Genomic DNA, 20,191 nt, shown 5'->3' on the forward strand with positions numbered 1-20,191 from the left:
TATTTTTTTAGAACTTTCTGCAAACATTTGACTTATTTTTACTTGACTTTGCTTGCCCATTAAATTATATATATCCGCATTAAAGCAAATTTTAATTAGTTACGATTCAGTAACTCATATTATCATTTAATTCTCGATTTAACATTATTATAAGTGAATTTAGATTTTGTACTCAATAAATCCAAATTGCACTTATTTTAGGGTCTGTGCCGTCGGCTTGATCCTAATGAGATTACCCTACTACTTCTGATCGAGCACAAGTGTCATTTACCTCCCCTTTTTACCTATCCTACCCCTCTGCGGCATCCCCACCCCCTGCTAGTCCGCTCACCGGATCAACTGACTGAGTTCGCGTCTCTCTGATTAGTACGCTATTGATTTTGGTTGAGTACAAACGTGTCACAAAGTGTTTAACGGCGTAGCCGTTCGAGATTTAATTTAAATCGTAGTGTCCTTTTTTTTTATAACCAAGGTAGGTTGATTAATTTTTTCCTTTTAGTTTAGTGATATATTTTTCTTTCCACCAAAACTTGCGGTATCAACCCTTTTTTGGTCAAGCCAAGAGGAGTCGTCGGCTCCAGCTTTTGGGACGACGGCTCCGGTTTTTGGGACGACGGCTCCGGTTTTTTGGGACGACGGCTCCGGTTCTTCTGACGACGACTCGCGATTTTCTTGCGTCGGCTCGCCGAATCGGGCCGTAAGGCTCCGAGATTTGGGCTGTCGGCTCCGCAAATGGGGACCGTCGGCTCCTAAAGTTGGATGAATTATTTTTTTTTGAAATAATTCTTATTCTATTGCAGATGGTTTCGCAAACCTCGCTTCAATATATGTCAGATTTGTTTATGTTGGAAGACGAGGATCCGGAGGAAGATATGATCCTGCAGAGAATAAAGGATCTTGCTTCTACACATTTGCCCGAGGGATGGAAGAAATGGAAGGCTGCTAAGCTATCTAGGAAAGATATTTTGCCTGGCAAGACGGATCCCCAAGTTTTAAATAAGATAAGATTCGCTTTGCCAACCATTGGACTGGCAGAAGCTTTTGACCCTACAGCCGTAACCCTCTCAGAAAAAAGGTATCGCGAGATAAAACTAAGGATGCTGGACTGGCCTTTCTGCATTGGCCTTATTGTTAGTCCCGCTGCGATTGCAGCTAGAGTTCGTGGCTCTGCGGCTCATGCCGAATTAGTTTTAGCAGCTATAGCTGGTATTAGACCACTAATGCTTTCTCGGCGCGAGGCTTGTCTCCAAATGAAACCCAATTTGTCTGATGCTGAGAGTGATACCCAGTCCTTTAGTTCTCAAAAAAGAGGGCGGGAGTCGAGGTTGGACGCACTGGAAAGAAGCACTGGTGATATTCGCAATATGCTTGAAACTCTTTTGGAAAGACGGGAGTTTTCGGATCCCCCTTTATCTATTCAAGGCCAGGTTTTTCCTTCAGATGAGGGGGAGGAGGAGGAGGAAGATGATGATTTGCCTTCATCAGTTATCTCCAAGTTGGATACATCGCCTTTTACAGTCAGTTGTAGGGGAAGACTGGAGTTTTGCTCCAAGCACAGTGGAGCAGAAGCCCTCGATACCGCCTCCAAAGCCAGAAATTGAAGCTCAGGGCATTCAATGCCAGCGCCTAGGATTACAGTCTTTTAATCGGATAAGATACTCTGAGGTTCAGAGAAAGCTCCAAGCTTTTCCTGTTTTCAGTGCGCTTAAGGTTAATTCTCAGATTAAACATATGGCGTATGGCCAGAACCATTTGGTTAGGGCGGATACCACTTTGGCTGCTATAACTCATGGCCTCCTTCTTCAAAGAGAGGCGTTTTCAGAAACGCTTAAAAAGCTAGTAGCAAAACATCCTTCCATAGCCCGGGATGTTCAGCAAGAATTTATGGAGTCTCAGTTTAGGTCTTTATCGGATGACCTTCTGCAATATGCCTGTGGCAGACGTGCCGAGGTGATTGAACTGCGAAGAAGAGCCTTTAAGCCTCGCAGTGAAAGTGCTTCTTCTTTATTGGTGGAGATCCCACCATCTTCAACCCATCTTTTTGAGGAGAATTCTCTGTCGGAACTAATAAAACGGCATGAGAATGTATTTCGGACTGTAAATCGTCCAGCACAACAAGTGAGGCATGCATCCTTTCCTGTCAGAAACTCGAGAATACAGTCCGACTCCACGGCAACGGGAAGTCAAGGTCAATATAATAGTGGCAGGTTTCAACCTGCAAGAGGGACATTTCGAGGTTTCTCCGACCGCGACGGCTCATCACGTAAACGGGGTTTTACCTCCGACAGAGATGGTTCAAGAGGAAAGAACCCCGACAAAAAGCGACAGAGGAAGAAATGACTATTTACAGGAGACTTTTTATGGGGGTCAGCTGAAGGATTTCTTTCCAAGGTGGGTAGCGCAGGGCGCCCCGGAAAATATTCTTCAAATAATTTCCGGTCATTCAATACCGTTTATAAGAAGGCCTCCTTTGATCAGGTTTTCCGATCAGGTTATCAGCGACTTTGCCTTCGCGGGTCTGGAGCAAGAAATCAAGGACATGTTACATCAAAAGGTTCTGGAACCATCAATGAACAAGTCTGGCTTTCTTTCCAAGATGTTTCCCGTCCTAAAAAGCAGCGGTGGTGTTCGTCCAGTTCTCAATCTCAAGCGGTTAAACGACTACTTATCGCCAAAGAAATTTCGACTAATAAGCCATCAAAAAGTTCCTCAGTTTATTCAAAAAAACGATTATCTGGCAAAGTTGGACCTAAGCCAGGCCTACTTCCATGTACCGGTGAAGCCGTCTCACAGGAGATTTCTGTCATTGGTGTACGGCCAAAAAGTTCTTCAAATGACCTGTCTCCCCTTTGGTCTGTCGACAGCCCCGCTAACATTTGCACGAATATCGAACTGGTTAGCAAGTCAGCTTCGGGAGCAGGGGTTAAGAATAATTGTCTACTTGGACGACTTTTTAATTGCTCATCAGAACCGGGACGTTTTACGAACCCATGTCGACAAGGCAATTTTATTCATGCAAAACTTAGGTTGGGTGATAAATTTCGAAAAATCGGTTCTGGAGGTCGTCACAGTATGCGAATTTCTGGGTTTGATCTGGGACACGAAAAACGGAAGTGTCTCTTTGCCGGAACGAAAGATACAATCGTTGAAGCAGGATCTCAGAAACATTTTAGCATCAAAGAAGTGGGATTGGAAAATTGCAAAGAGGACCTTGGGAAAAGTAAATTTTGCCAGAAATGCTATCCACCTAGGGAGGCTGAACTCGAGAGGAATGCAGAGGGCGGTCCGTCTACTTCCTTATCAAAATCAAACAAAACAGTTTGCCATCCCTGCTACAGCGTTAATGGAAATTCAATGGTGGCTGCAGAATCTTCATCAGTCCATTCCGATGTTCCCAAGAAATCCCGAAATTTTTATGACATCGGACGCTTCCGACATGGCTTGGGGCGCTCAAGTAGGAGACAAATTTTTATGGGGTCGCTGGAACAGCCGTCAGAAAGAATGGCATATAAATCTGAAAGAGCTTCACGCCGTGTTTCTTGCGATCAAAGCTTCCTCGCACAGTCTGTTGGGAAAGTCGCTCCTAATTCAGTCAGACAATCGATCTGTAGTTGCTTACATTCGCAACGAGGGGGGGACGAAATCCGTATCAATGTTGAACGCCACCAGGAAACTTCTAGAGTTTGCCCACGAGCGACGAATAGTGATCACGACCTATTATCTCCCAGGTCCCTTGAACGATGTGGCCGACGCTCTCTCGAGAAATATGAGGTTAGCGGACTGGCATCTGTCTCACAGTGCCGTTCTAAAAATATTCAAAAGATTGGGCAAACCTCAGATAGACCTTTTTGCCTCGAGAAGCTTAAGGGTGGTAAAGAGATATGTCTCGAGGGATGTCAGAGATCGACAGGCAGTCTTCATCGATGCTTTCAGCAGGGAGTGGGCATATCACCTAGGATGGATATTTCCACCGCCGTCGTTGGTCCCACGAGTCCTCCATCATTTGAACACAGCGAAGGGATTTTACATAATGATAGTGCCGAGATGGGAGAAAGTATTTTGGAGATCAGACCTTCGAGCCCGCGCGGTGGCGCCTCCTTATCAAATCCGAAACCTGCAGCATCACCTGTTGGATGCTCAGACGGGCCGACCGTTACCTCAGTCACAAAAAATTTCTTTGGAGGCCTGGAAGGTACGGGGTGGTTCGATATAACCAAGAACTGGGATCAAGATGATAGAAGACTTCTGGAGGGTTCATGGAGAAGATCGACTTTAAAAACTTACGCTTCCCCTTGGAAACAATGGCTTTTATGGTGCGATAAAAACGCTATAACGCCTTCAAATCCTAATCCTGGGGAGTTAGCTAGATACCTATCGTTTCTTCATAGGGTTAAAAAGCTCTCATCTGCCACAATTAAGGTGCATAAGTCGGTTATAGCTACGCTAGGAAACCCTTACGCCTCCATTTCACTTTCTTCTAGTCCTATTGTTAAACATATGGTCAAAGCAATAGAGCTCTCAAGACCACTTCTATCGAAGAAGTCTATCTGGAACGTTGATTCCTTAATTTCCTGGATAAGACAGGAGAACACTAATAGTTTGAGCCTTTTTCAAGTTTCTCGCAGGCTGGCTCTTATTTTACTCCTGGCATCGGGTCGGCGTATCCATAACCTTACGTTACTTTCTATCGATCAGGAACATATGTCGATTGAAAATGAAGCTATATGTTTCTGGCCAAGGTTCGGTTCCAAGACGGACAGAGCTAATCATCGACAGTCTGGTTGGAAGCTTTTAAGAAATAAGGATTTAGAGTTTGACCCAATTTCCTGGACGGAAAGGTTATTATCTCTGGGAGCAGAGCGAAGAAGGGCTAGAACAGATCTTACTAGTCTGTTTATAACAACAAGGGGTCGTGTGGGACCGGCTTCCAGATTGGTAATAGGTGGCTGGATTAGGACAGCTTTTAAAGCGGGAGGGATAAATTCATCTCCAGGAAGCTTTAGATCTGCTGTAGCTTCTGCAAGGCGAGACAACGGTATGCCTTTGGACCTGATTCTTAAATGTGGCAATTGGACAGGAGGTCAAAATGTTTTTAAGCATTATTTTAAGGAGGTGCATAGGAATGGTTCTTTCAAAAAGACTGAAATAATAAGTGATACCTTTGTGCCATTATAACTACGTTTACCTGTTTATGTAGCTAGTTTTACTTTGTTTATTTAGCCTTTGTGCCATTACTGCCGTTACCTGTTTATGTAACTAGTTGTATTTTGTATAACTTTGTGTTATATTTTTTCTTTTGTTCGCGTTCTTGACTTTTTTATTTTTAATAGAAATACATTTCTGTTTAATGGTAAAAAGGAGAGTTGCCTCATTCCTTCCCCCAAATTTCACAGTACGCTATATATACAATAGTCGTCAGAAGCCAAACACTTCTCATTAGGGTCAAGCCGACGGCACAGACCCTAAAATATACAACGTTTTTCCCCCGAAGGGTAAAAAACGAATTATTTTAGGTCTTGCCTAGGCTTGACCCCCGTTAAGTTCTTGACGACTTAATCTTTACATGAGAAGGTACTAATCAGAGAGACGCGAACTCAGTCAGTTGATCCGGTGAGCGGACTAGCAGGGGGTGGGGATGCCGCAGAGGGGTAGGATAGGTAAAAAGGGGAGGTAAATGACACTTGTGCTCGATCAGAAGTAGTAGGGTAATCTCATTAGGGTCAAGCCTAGGCAAGACCTAAAATAATTCGTTTTTTACCCTTCGGGGGAAAAACGTTGTATATTTTTACAGAAAGTACCTTAACTTAAAATATCATAAATACCTACCAGGCAAAGCCTGTCCCCTTTCTGCTGTTCTCGATCCATTGCAAACCCGGTATATTTTTCCATTCCTTTTTAAAATTTTGCTTATAAACCTTTCTTTTCTTGCTAGGTCCTGGAAGAGATATACTCTTGGATGTACTACTACTAGAACTACTAGAATCACTGTCACTCATATTTTTTAATTATTTTCAACTCACAAATAATGCTTTACAATACCAAATACACGAGCAAATGCATAAAACTTCGTGAAAAATATAGCCCGTAGAAATATCCGAGAATCTCGGGGAATCCCCATACTCGTCAGTATTTCCCGTTTATATAGGGCTGTGCGGATATTATTTAAGGCTTTATGATATTTATATGTGTACATTTAGTTGTAGTTTTAGGTTATTTTTATTTTATTTTTATTTTTACGACTAATATTCTGAGTTACGATTTTAAATCTTTGTTTTTTTTTTAAATCATGAGATTTTTAGACAAAATCATGATATCATGAGATGTAAGTCAAAATCATGAGATCTCATGATAAATCATGAGACCTGGCAACACTGGTCCCAATCAGGGTTCTTAGACTTGGTTAGGTCCCTTCCTAGGGTAAAAAACCCATTATGCTCACAGGGAAGAAGTCCCAGCTTTGGAAAATGGACGGATGACTTTGAAAACAACTCACGCGAATATAACCAACGTAATATACATACATAGCAAAAGCCGGGCAACCAGTTGCCAAGGCATCTTCGCTTAGGCCAAAAAGCCTGGCATCCTTCCTGTTGATCATGATAGTCATACTTGTGCTGGAGAAATGCCCGCGTACACCAATACACCAATATGCCCTACTAGGCAGATAAATCAACAGACTTAGCTCTCACCAATCTTGTAACGAGCATCAGTAACTCGCTGAAACAAAAAAGGAAGTGACGGGGGCGGCCTTCTTAGGGTATGGACATACCGAAGATGCATGGATGAGTGCGGTGGAGGTCGCGATCGTTACATCGATGTCAAAAAAAACCTTTAGTTTCTAATGATAGCACACATATCAATGATGTTTCACCCATTCACGCTCGCCGCCTATCATCGCGGTTTACAGCGATGTCGAGGGCAGAACAAAATAGTTTGAGTTTATATGGCGATCGAGCTGTTGCCGCGAAGTAAACTTGCACGATTATTGGTGCTCTTTAAATCACCTGACATACTCCAGTGAGTAGGTTGTGAGTAAGTTGTCAGGTTGTGAAACGTTTCGGTTATTTCACTTCAATTACGTTCAATTACGTTAAAAACAATGAATAAGAATGAATTAATAGATTTGGTCTTTGGTATTCCTGCTCTATGGGATAAGCGCCATAAGCAGCATCACAACAGGCATGTTTTGGCAAGGGAGTGGAAGAAAATAGCAGCAAAAATGAAAGTGACAGGTATGTAGGTATATTAAATAACATACAGAGTATTCCATTTAGTCATTTAGGTATAACATTTTTTATACTATTAAAATTATTTTTCAACCCTGTACAGTGTTGTGTATTATTATCATACTAACAAATTATTATTGTAAATTTAAAGGATTGACGGCAAAATATTCTGTAAATTTTTGCCGAATTAGTTTTGCTCTGGTAGTTGAAGCATTATGAGATCTAGACCGTTGTAAATTACATCTTTTTGGAATTAGAGGAAGGTCTAAAATATTGACAAGAAATGACTCTTTATCAATGATGATGTTATGTAGTATATAGATTGCTTTAATAATACTATCCGCAGTATCTTCGTGTGTTTCAATTACACAACTCAAAATTCTCCATTTCGCAAATAATATTCCAAATGCACACTCTACACATTTTCGAGCGCGAGATAGTTGCTTATTAAAATTTTCTTGTGAGTGGTTTAACATTTGTCCGGAATAGGGTTTCATCAAGTTTTCTTTTAGGGGATAAGCTTCATCGGCAATAAAAACATGGGGTAGTTTATGGTTAGAATGAGGTAATTTTTTTTTCTCTGGGATTCCTAATTTATTTTTTTCTTAACAATTGGGAAAGTTTTGAAGCCTGGAATGTTCCTCCGTCACTCTGCTTTCCGTAGCCACCAACGTCAATAGAAATAAATTTTTAGTGGTCATCAACTAGCCCTTGCAAAACTATGGAGAAGTAATGTTTGTAGTTAAAAAACATGGAACCTGAGTGAGAAGGATACTTTATTCGAACGTGTTTGCCATCTAATGATCCAATGCAGTTTGAAAAGTCCCAAAGTCGTTTATATTCTTCAGATATTCGTAAAAAGTCAGCCGTTGTGGGTTGTTTCATGTGAAGTGGCTGGAACACTTCCCATAGAGCTGCGCATACTTCCTTAATAATGTTTCCACTGTTGAGGATCCCATCCGAAACGTAAAGGCCAATGATCTGTTAAAGAAATTAAAAACTTTACGAAGCAAGGATAGTTAATACACATATTTTTTTCGCACCCGTATAAATAAATTTTTTAAAGACCGAGTTTTAATTTTGTTTTTTATTATAGAAGCAGAAGCAAGAAAATGTTGGAAAAATGCAAGGCAAGAATATGGAAAACGAATAAAGAAAATTCAGGGTCGATCAGGAGATGGAGCAGAAGATGGAATTGTTTGCCAGTGGCCTTATTTTGAAAAATTATATTTTCTACGCGATCAGTTCACACCTCATCACTCATCTACAAATTTAATGGATGAAACACAGGACGCTGTGGACAGCAACTCAGAGGATTCAAATCTAGAGGAATCTAATAGTGACGCTGAACAATCTACCTCCACCTCAATAACAAATGTGATGAGTCCTAATTCCGAATCACAAGACGTGGCTGCAACAATTTCAACTGTAATGGTGCTACTTCGGGTTCAAAATACTCTTTTTCCCAAACCGGTTATAAATGGCGACTAACGCCACAAATAGAAATTGGGAGACAGCTAGTTGATATTGAAAAAGAAAAACTAGCCTTACGGGCAATTAAAATGTCCCAGGACCCCAATGATGATGATATAGGGTTTTTCAATTCCCTTCTTCCTTATGTGAAAAAATTGGCGCCTAGAGATAAATTAAAGTTTCGAATGGATATGCAGAACTATTTATTTGAAATTTTATATCCTTCAAATCAGCAGACGCAGGCCCCTTCAGTACCTCCTGCCACACAGGTAGAATATACCCCACATATTCAACCTGGTCATTCTCGGTGGAATGCGGAGCCTTTCCTGCCATAAATCAGAATTCAGCGGATGTAGATGCTTTAAACAACTATACACGCTTGAATTAAACTAAATTACAATAATTACAAATGTAGTTTCACTTACCTTATTGTCACTACCAGTTTTTCTTCAGCTAAAATCGGGTTCGTATGATAGTTATTATAATTGCAACGTTCAATTTTCATTTTTATGTTGTCATATATATACTTGAATGTATCTAGACTCATTCTCATATAGGCATGGAATCTGTCAGGATGATCTGGAAGCTCTTTAAACAAGTGATGGTATTACCTATATATATATATATACCTGCGATTTGAAGAATTACATATAATCCATCACTTTGCACCTGCAGACATACAGTCACTATCATCACTAATATTGCTTCTATACATTGTGAAATATTTAATAATAAAACTTAGCAAATTTTTCCGAATTACATCAGTCTCCTCTGAAACCTCAAAGAATACTGAAAGCCGAAAGCTTTGACTGAAAGGAAAGCATCTTGGGCATGTTTTACCAGGCATCGATGTAAACCTCGATCGCGACCGCGACCTCCACCGCGCTCATCCATGCATCTTCGGTATGTCCGTACCCTTAGTCAAAGAAGGAGCTTTTAACAATGCGCTGCCACGCTCACTCTGTGAATCGACAGCAGCAAGAGGAGTCAGCCCGCTTATCTGCAACCGGATTAAAGCCATCCTAAGTGCGAAAAGAATAAGTTCTTAATTTCTTCCAGGAAAGTTTGAAAATTGAAAATTCACGTAATTAATTGGAAATTTTAATAAAAACATGCCAAGAATTCAACAACTTTTGATATTTAAAGTTTAATCTATTCTTATGAAAATAAAATATAAAAAGTAATCCGATGGTACCTGCGGCAAGAATGCTCCTTATGCGCATATCGACTGCGCCAATCAACCCGCAGGGCCGGACCGGACTCGGGTGCCCTTCGGTGCCGATCCGGTCGGTCTCAGCGAGCCGTGACGTGGGAAACAAGTGAAAAATTCGTGTGTGCGAACCCTTAGGGCGGAGGCTGTTAATTATACCACGCAATGGCGATGATGCCGATCATTTGCCGGCGTAATGCCGATACTTTTTAGCTCGACGCGGCCCTAAGGGCCCCTCGGACCGATATCGAAATACGCCCCTGGACGGATTTGAAAAGGCGTCTCCGTTGGTTTTGTTGTCACGATATACCTTTATATTGTCTCTAGGGGATTTCGTTACTTTTTCTCTCTCGGTTAAGGTTATTTGCATATTTTTAATCGGGTTTATTTTATTAACCTTTTATGGTTTTAAGACACTTTGTATACCCATACGGTCTTTAGTATTTAACTATATTAAAGTTACTAACCAGAAGTGAAAATGGATTTGTACCGTCATAATAGCGGGTAACTTAAAATTTGATTATGGCGCCAAATTTAAATTTCTACTATACCGTGCGCTTAAAATTAGTAGAAAATGTGTGGTTCTTTCGCAATTTATAGTAGGCAAATTGAAAAAGTGTTAAATTGGGACTTTTTGTTGTCCCCATAGTAAATAAAGTCCTCGATTTGTCACCCTTTCGATTTGCGTACTCTAATTTTTGAAAGACCTATACATTTCCTACATAGGTCTGGGTTTTATAAATTAAACAAGAAATATTTACAAAATAATATTATATTATAAGAATAGTGATAGCAAAGACATCACAAGTTATACAATAAAAATTAAGAGTTATATACGCTTATTAAAACGAAAATAAAATATAAAAATCTTCTAAATTCCATAATATATAAGTTTCTTGTTTAAAGAACAAACTTGATAAAGTAGCATTTATTCAGGGTGTTACAAAAGATCATAGTAAATGTAAAAAAAGTCAATAAAATTTAATAAAAACACCAAGAAATTACCGCATGCTCAATTCACCAGTAATGTTGTTAAGTAAATATTATAAATTAAATAACTATCCACAAATAGCGGCAAAACCAAAAGATAAAAAATTCACAAATATATACTATATCATAGTTTATAAAAAATAATTCACAATGTATATAATAAAAGTTAACAGTTATAATTGTTAAGATATTAAATAAAATATAAAAATTCTTCCAGATTCCAAAATGTATAAACTTACAACTTAATTTAATGAGAAACTTTGTTGTAAGAAGAGCAAAGTTTGCAAAGTACACCTTATATAGTGTGTGGCAATAGGTTATAAAAAATTAACAAAGGCAATACATTTTTTTTATAAAATCACCAAGGAATTATCTCCTATTCAATTCACGAGTAATGTTCCTTACTACATATTATAAATTAAATAACTATCAACAAATTAGTAATGAAAGAGGCAATATGTTTAAAATATGTAGAATTTACAGAAGTTACCGTTTTTCTATTCGCTTTTGAAAATTTCAGACTCCAAGATTTGTATAGAATCTAAAATTGCTTATGTATTGAAACTGCTGAAAATGCCCTTTTCTCAGGTCTGATTAATAAGTTTTATAATAAGTAAGTACACAAAGAACAAACTTATAACACAAAGTGGCAACATCAGATACTTGCATTGTAAACATAGAGGTATTCTACGTTGCCAAGTTCCTTTTTTTTCATCAACTTTTTTGTTAGGAATCTTTTTTTAATCTGAAAAATGTGTTGATTACTCTCAAAGTATTAGTAAGTATTTATAATATTAGTTTTAAAAAGTTTCACATTTTTTACTGTTATATTTACTGTTACAAAATAGAACACATTACAAAAATATGCAGTGGATTAAGAACAATATATATTGATTGAAAATTGGAAAGTCGATTTGAGGCTATCAAAAAGTCCATACAGAAACAAATTGAATTCTGTTGCATATTGAGGTTCATTAGGTAATTTATTTTGGACTTCAATGTCTAAAAATAGAAACCATATTTGGGAGTATTAATTTTTAAAATCATTCAAAGAAATAAAATCTTACCGCATTTTGCTATATTATCTATGTAGAATCCTCTGGTAATTACTAAACTAAAGTTACTAAAGTCCTGGGTGCAGTTTCTAACTTTCAATACATCAGCATATTCTGTTGTTGGCTGCTTCTCTATGTGACCAAAAGTGGTCAGTTCTTAATTTTTGTAGTCTGAAAAATTACATTTTCAAATGTTTTAAAAATAGTTATTATGAGGCAAAATAAAGCACCTTGTTTCGACTACGTAATAACTTTTAATGGTTAACATAAAAATGTTTTCCGGCATACTTGCAACAACTCAGAGACAACAAAAATTAAACTAGCCCTAAAAACATGTGTGAAGCTGGCGTCCGATCGATGTCCAACAACCAATTTATAGTCCGCGCTCCCTGTTATTTAATAAATATAATGCCCATATCTCCTGAAATTCCCAAGGGATTTTATTAATTTTTTGTCCAGATATTAACAATGAATACCTAAATCGTTTTCAGATGGTTGCAAATCTATACAAACGAAAGTTTTTTGTTAAAAAATTATTGAATTTTTAGATGTACAAAAATATAAACGGGTATAACTTCGAAAACTCCCTTTTTGCTGAAAAGTGATAAAGAAGTCTGAAGTGAGTCATATATTGGGAAAAAGAAAATTTAAGTCGTTAAATTCAGAGGCGAGTTAGGTGTCAATGGTGCGGTCCTTCTAGGTCCTTCATATTTGTGAAGAATCGATTGAGTATTGGATACCAACATTTAAAGAATCCAAATTAAAAATATTAATTATTATTAGTGTTTAGTGTAAATATAGTACAAAATAGTTTTGGTTATTAAACGAGTTTCACTATTTCTTTCGATTCACAATAAAGAATGCAACTCAGTTTCTGCTAATTATAATAATTTAATATATCACTTTATTTTCTTCTGTTAAAATTGAGTAATCACTGGCAACATAGAATACTAAGCATGTTTATCAACAAAATATCCCCTCTGCCCCCTGTGTAGATGTTGCGCTCAATCCAAAGCAGCCAATGTTTATTCTAGTCCTAGTGTATTCAATGTTCTAAGGTTTTATCATAATTCATGGTTAAACTATAGCTAACATATTTTTCCTACTTTATTTTTGCCTGCTGTTTTATTTCCAGCAAGTAATTTTGAAAAATATTATAAGCTGTTCCACGGATGCATAAAGTTTATGGATAAATACATATTGTTGGTGATGTATTGTTAAGGTTCCTATAAAGTTTCGACGTGATTTCTTCTATAGTATTGACAAACCCATACTGTTTTTTGGATAAAACATTGTGTTTATCAAGAAATTTTAGGAGTCGGTTTTTAATAATTTTTCCAAATATTAAAAAAAAAATGATAATAAGCTTATGGGGTTATAATTTGTCATTTTATTTTTATACCAGTTTAAAATATTGGTTTTACTATTCAATTTTTAAGCTTATTTGACCAGTTTTATTTATTATAAATTTAGCCTGTTCTGTTATATAAGGAGAAATCACTTATATAATATAATATATAGATTTTATCTAAAACACCTTTCTTCTTTATGATTGTAAAAACTTATAAGGCATTGGCAACAGCAAAATCATCGCCAATTTTTTTATTTTCCTGGTTTATAATTTTAACTGTAAATATTATGTGTTTATTATTTCTGTTATTAATTTCATTAGGTATTTACCGTAGACTCTTAGAGCTTCCAGTACTTTTTTCCAGTATTTTTTTTAGAAGAGCATTTAATTTATTTTCAAAGTATTATATTTTTGTCGTAATTCATGAATCCTTGGGTTCCTACTTACGTTTTGATACACCGAGTATTGTTCTGTGATTGATTTCATTGGATCCAACATCCAATTTTTATATTTTTGACGCCTCACGTGTTTATATCAAAAAATTTCCTGAATTTTCGATATAAAAATATCAAACCATTATTTATATGTTATGTAAATTATGTTTATATATTATATACATTATAGTTATATGGTAATGCCCAACTAATTAGAAACGATTTTAAAAAAATACTTTATTCAATTTTTCAGTTCTTTAAAATAAATGAAAATCAACTTGTTGTAAAATTTTGATTGTTCATCACAACAGCAATATATAATTTATTTATAGACATTCCACTAAGAAATTTGTAAGGAATGCAAAATATAAAAAAAATTTATAGATAACACAGTTGGCCATCTACTTAGAAACGACGAAAATAAACGCGCGTATAGTTCATTTCAAACCTTTGTACTGGTAACAATTTGTGTTTTTTGTATCTACAAGCCTTGTCTTTGTGTCTTCCACAGTTTAAAATGGGTAGAAAAAAAAAATGTGATCCGTCAATGCGTAAAATAATTTTTACGCTAAGGGAAAGAGGTTGGATTTATAGTAAAATAGCTGGCCACCTAAAATGTTCAAAAAAAAATGGTTTTCTATGCACTCAAACACATAAAAGAACATAAAACATACAAAAATATTCCACGCAAGAGAAGATCTAAAAAAACCAGCCAACGAACTGATGAAACTATTGTTCGATTATACATCTGGTGGAGTCAATGCCCAGGAGATGTAGAGCTGTCATTGAAAATAAGGGATTTGCTACAAAAGATTGATTTATTTAGGGTTTAGAGTTCTTATTTTGTTTTTTTTTTTAAATTGATAAATCTTTGGTTTCTAATTAGTTGTCCAATTCAATATTTGTATAAAAAATTAACTTTTTTTAAAAGTATATATAGGAAGACAAATCCACTAAATTTATGGTAGTATTAAAGGTAAATGTTAGTTACGACAATGGGCGAGAAATTTAAGAATAAACAATTTTATTTACAAAAGGTTTATGATTTTTATTAATTTATTCACACTGTTTCTAATTAGTTGGCCATCACTGTATATTTAATTTTTCCTTTTATCTTTTCTTTGGCTTTAAAATTCTTTAATTTATTTTTATTTATTATAATGCTTAGTGACAAAACATAGTGATTAGTAATATTTGTTTGAATAAATCGATATTAATATCCACTATAAAGACCACATAAATAATGGTTATTTCAATTTCTAGTTTTATTGAGCATATATTGTAAGGACAATGTAAGCTAGCTGTTGTTTTGTGTTTCACTATTATATATAGTTTCTATAAATCTAAAATTATTAATAATTACTATTTCCGAAGATTTTGACAATGAAGATTTTACTAACGCTAGCATTCCATAATTTTGATTATGTTTGCTATTATTCTAAATACATGTATAACCATTAATAGTAAAATCACGCGTATCCATAATTTTTCTTGTTTGTCCATCCATAGGTGGATTATCTATAATTATATAAATAAGAAATTCATTTATATTTTTATAAACGTTCCCTATTATTTATATATTTTAAATTATTATGCTGTAGGTGACCGTCTGTTGACGGTATGTTTCCAGAATCCTGGGTACTGTCCACTGTTATTCCTGTTCTAAAAGTACAAAATACCGTTAATCACAATGAATTTAGACCCATTAATACCGTACCTGTCTATGAAAAGCTCCTTGAGGCTTGTGTAAAAAAGCAGCTTCTTGATTTTTGCAACGAAAATTCAATAATCGTTTCCAATCAATCAGATTTTCGTCAGAATCACTTTTGGGAATCTGTGGTTGTTGATATTTGTGATAATTTTCTCAGAGCCATTGACAGTGATAACTATATTTTAGCCGTATTTTTAGACTTTAAAAGAGCTTTGGAAACCATTGATATGAATATTTTAATTAAAAAATTAGAAATATTAGGAATTAAGGGTACAGTCCTAAACTGGTTTAAATCTTATCTATGTAACAGAGTCCAACGTGTTAAGTATGTTAATTGTCTGTTTGGTGTTCTTGATGTTATGTTTGGTGTACCGCAAGGCACAGAGTTAGGTCCATTATTGTTTACACTATATGTTAATGATATGATAAAAGTAGTCAAAAAATGTAAAATCGTTTTTTTTGCAGATGACACCATAATTTACACAGTTGGTAAAAATCTTAATGAGCTGGTATCTAATATAAACACTGATCTTGATAACTTATTTGGCTGCCTCTGCCACAATAAACTGAGTTTAAATGCCAATAAATCAAAATTATGTGTGTTTAAGAGAAAATAAAAATAAAAAGATTGAGACGGGTAGACATTGACGCTATGGACATTATTGTAGATCGAGAAAAAATTCTTTTTGAAAAGGAAATAAAATACTTAGGACTATATTGGACGCAAGCCTAAACTTTCATGCGCATGCTAATTACATCATGAGGAAGTTTTCAAAGAAAGTTGGATTTATAGCACGCATAGGAAAAAATCTATCAATGCACACAAAACTAATGCTTTATAATGCTATTGCCCTTCCTCATCTGCAATTCTGTTCGACATTATTATTTAATTTACCCCAATATATAATAAACCAGTTTAAAATAATACAAAATAAAGCTACGAGAATGATCCTTAAATGTAATCGTTATACCCCAGTTGTATCTATGTTAAACGTCCTAGGTATGTTGTCTGTGAACCAAAGAATTATGTTTAATGTTTATCTGTTTATTTTTAAATTTAAACATTCTCTGCTACCAGACTATATCTGTGATAAGTTGACAATTTTTAGTAATGTTCACAATTATCTTACTCGCAACCGAATAGATTTTCTAGTTGACAGATATAATACAACTCAGTTGCTCAAGTCAATATTATATAGGGGCTTAATAGAATTCAATAGGTTACCGGCTAGTCTTAAATCATGTGATAGTTCTAACGTATTTAAAAGGCTCTTGAGAAAATTTGTTCTAGAGATTTTGTATTTGTCTTTTTTATCTTTATTCTGTGTTATGAATTTTATATTTTGTGTTATATCATTATACGTTTTATTTTATAGGTTTAAATTATTTTGTGTCATTTTAAGTTTTATTTATTATTTATTTTACCTTCATTTTATTGTGTGTTTGTGTTCTGATTTTATTAAATTTTAACTCATTTTATATTTTAAAATTTTATTTTCATAACTCATGTTTTATTATTTATTGTTTTACGTGTAGCTTCAGATTTTATTTATATGATTTTATTTTTACATTGTATATGTTTGTTTTCTTACCTTTTTTTATATTTCCACTCATATGTGAATGCATAATCTTAAACACGTTTATTTGCCAACAATACTCGTACCTTATACCAGCACTATTATTGTAATATTATCCTTATTTTTTGGTTTTTAATTTAAGTTTATTAGTTTTTAATATTATAGGGGAGACCGGGGTTGGTTGTTACAGGGGCTGGTTGTTACACTTAGTTTAAATCGCGCGCCAACATCGATGCAGCGCCATGACATCAATTGTCAATTCGTTGTGCGCCGGTAAACCGACCAGTGTAGTTCTGCTGTTCCATTGGTCATATTTATTCGATAAATGCAGTGTATGTGTTTTCTAACCTTAAAAGCAATTATTAGTTTACCGCGAATTTATCTTATCATTTTTCCTGGTGGAATAGATATGCTATATCGTAAGGAAATACATTTAAATGTAAGTAATATTAATGTCCGGTCATTTCTTCTGATTAATAATAAGGTTAGGTTTGAGATGCTTCGTTTGCTAAAATATACGAACGGGGTTGGTTGTGCTCCGTGCGGAGCTATTTACATCTGTGGTAACAACCAACCCCGAATTTGTTTCAACTACAAGTCTTTGACGTTTTTATCTTGTTAGATAGGCGATAATATGAGAAACTTCAAAAGAAAAACCGAAAGGGGACGTATACCACTAGACACCTTTCGTAGTGCTGCAAAAAAAGTATTGGAATATAAAAGATCTGTTAGGACGGTTGCTGAACAATATGGTGTAAATTTCATGACCCTGCAGAGATATTGCAAAAAAATTAAAAATAAAGGTAAGTTTACTTTTACAGTTTGTTTAAACACCGTCAGGATGAGATTTTTTTTAATTTATAGAGCTAAATGATCCAGATCCTACGGTTGGCTATACAAGGAACCGTCAAATTTTATCTGATGCGATGGAAGCTGAGCTAGAGAAGTACTTAATAGAGTGTTCTAAAATGTATTTTGGTCTGTCAACCAAAGAAGTTCGAAGATTGGGATTTGAATTGGCTATTAAGAACAACGTTGAAGTTCGTCAAGCTTGGCATGAAAACTCAATGGCCTCAGGAGACTGATTATCTGGATTTCTTAAGCGTTATCCAAAGCTATCTTTGCGGACTCCCGAAGCAACCAGTCTGAGCAGAGCAACGAGCTTCAATCGGGAAAATGTATACAGATTTTTTTGATCTATTGGAGGAAGTCATGGATAGGTACAAATTTGAATGCCAAGATATTTACAACGTAGATGAGACGGGGATTACTACGGTCCAAAAACCAGACAGAATAATAGCGAATAAGGGTGTAAAACAAGTGGGGAGTGTGACTTCTGCCGAAAGAGGTGCTTTAGTTACAATAGCCCTGGCTGTAAGTGCTAGTGGAAATACAGTTCCTCCAATATTTGCTTTCCCTTGAAACAATTATAAACATTATTTTGTCGCAAATGGCCCAAGCGGATGTATTGGAACTGCAAACAAATCAGGCTGGATGATCCAAGAGGACTTCGTCAAATTTCTTGAACATTTAATAAAGCATACAAATAGAAGAATAGATATTTGTAGGCAAAATGGTGTTATAATTTTATCTCTACCTCCACACTGTTCCCATAAACTTCAGCCCTTAGACAGGTCCGTCTATGGCCCACTGAAGAAATATGTTAATAGTTTGTGCGACTCCTGGTTAAGAAACAATCCCGGCAAAACCATGTCAATCTACGACATACCTGGGGCCGTATTTTCGAAACCATGCGAGAATCTTCGATTGCGAACAAAGTCGAGCGGCAAAATTCGCACACGAATTAAAAAGTGCATTTTTGAACAGCATTCGAAATTTCATTCGCATGCGAACATGAAATGTAGTGGCAACGTAGCAAAGTCGAGTGCTATTGGAGGCCGTGTCAACCGGGATGAAGACGATAAAGATTTTTTAACCTAACCTAAAATGTAAGTTTAAAAACATCAGGGAATTTTGAGGTTTTTTCATGGCGTTTCTTGGATTTTTGCGAATTGACTTTTTTTTTAATGAATTAAAAAAATAAAAAATATTGCGGTTTTGTGTCGAGCGAGCGAAAGAAAGAACTAATTTCATTTATGGAAGAGCACCCGGAATTAAAGTCGGGCAAATTCACCCAACATTTTTCGGCTAAAACTGCACAAGCCTTGTGGATAAAACTAGCGGACAGATTATACAGTCTCTGGAGCACATAAAGAGCACATCATCGTAATAAGCTTAATCATTCGATCGTAATAGGCTTGCTTAATCTATATAATTTATTAAATTGAGCATCTGCATACATTTCAAATGGGTCAAGAAATGAAGAGTACATCCTATTCCTTCTATCTGCCAGAGTTTTAGTCTCTTCCAGTGCATCCACAACGTTTCTTTGCACCAGATTGTTTAATCTTGCCATTTGATTATTGTTATTTTTTTTTCAATAAACAACAAAAAACACTACGAAAATACTTAACCAACTCACAAATTAAAAACAAAGCTAGTTTAAAATCAAAACAAGACGAGTGGCAGAATCGCACACGAACTTTGAAATTCGAATGGTATATACCCATTCGACACACCGTATGCGAAAAAGTTCGCATACGAAGCGGTCAAAAATACGAATATCGATTTTTCGTGCGAAATCCTCTAAATTCGTATGCGAATCAAAGTCGAATGGTTTCAAAAATACGACCCCTGGTATTGTGCGTGATGCTCTACCATTAGCAGCGACACCAAAGAATATTCAGTCAGGTTTTCGAGTTGCAGGGATATATCCATTGAATAGGCACATCTTTAATGATGATGAATTCCTCTCTAGTTCTGTAACTGATCGCCCTGATCCTGTCATTATCCAAGAAAATGATAATAATCCTCCCGAAAATGAAGAAACTGTTATAGAGAAGCCAATAAATAATATTGAAACCTCCAGAGATGGCTTAAAAACGCCTGACCCTATGGAATTTGAAGTTGTTACCGTTTCAAAATCCCCTACTACTTCAAATATCCCGCCGTCTTTTGCCCCTAATTCCAAACCTAACATCCTCCAAATACCAACTAGAGTTAAGTCGCCGAAGCCTGGTTCTTCACATGATATATCGCCGAAGCCTGGTTATTCACGTGATATATCGCCGAGGCCTGATTGTCCACAGGATACCAAAAGTAAT

The sequence above is a fragment of the Anthonomus grandis genome, chromosome 1 (assembly GCF_022605725.1).
Source record: "Anthonomus grandis grandis chromosome 1, icAntGran1.3, whole genome shotgun sequence".
NCBI lineage: Eukaryota > Metazoa > Arthropoda > Insecta > Coleoptera > Curculionidae > Anthonomus > Anthonomus grandis.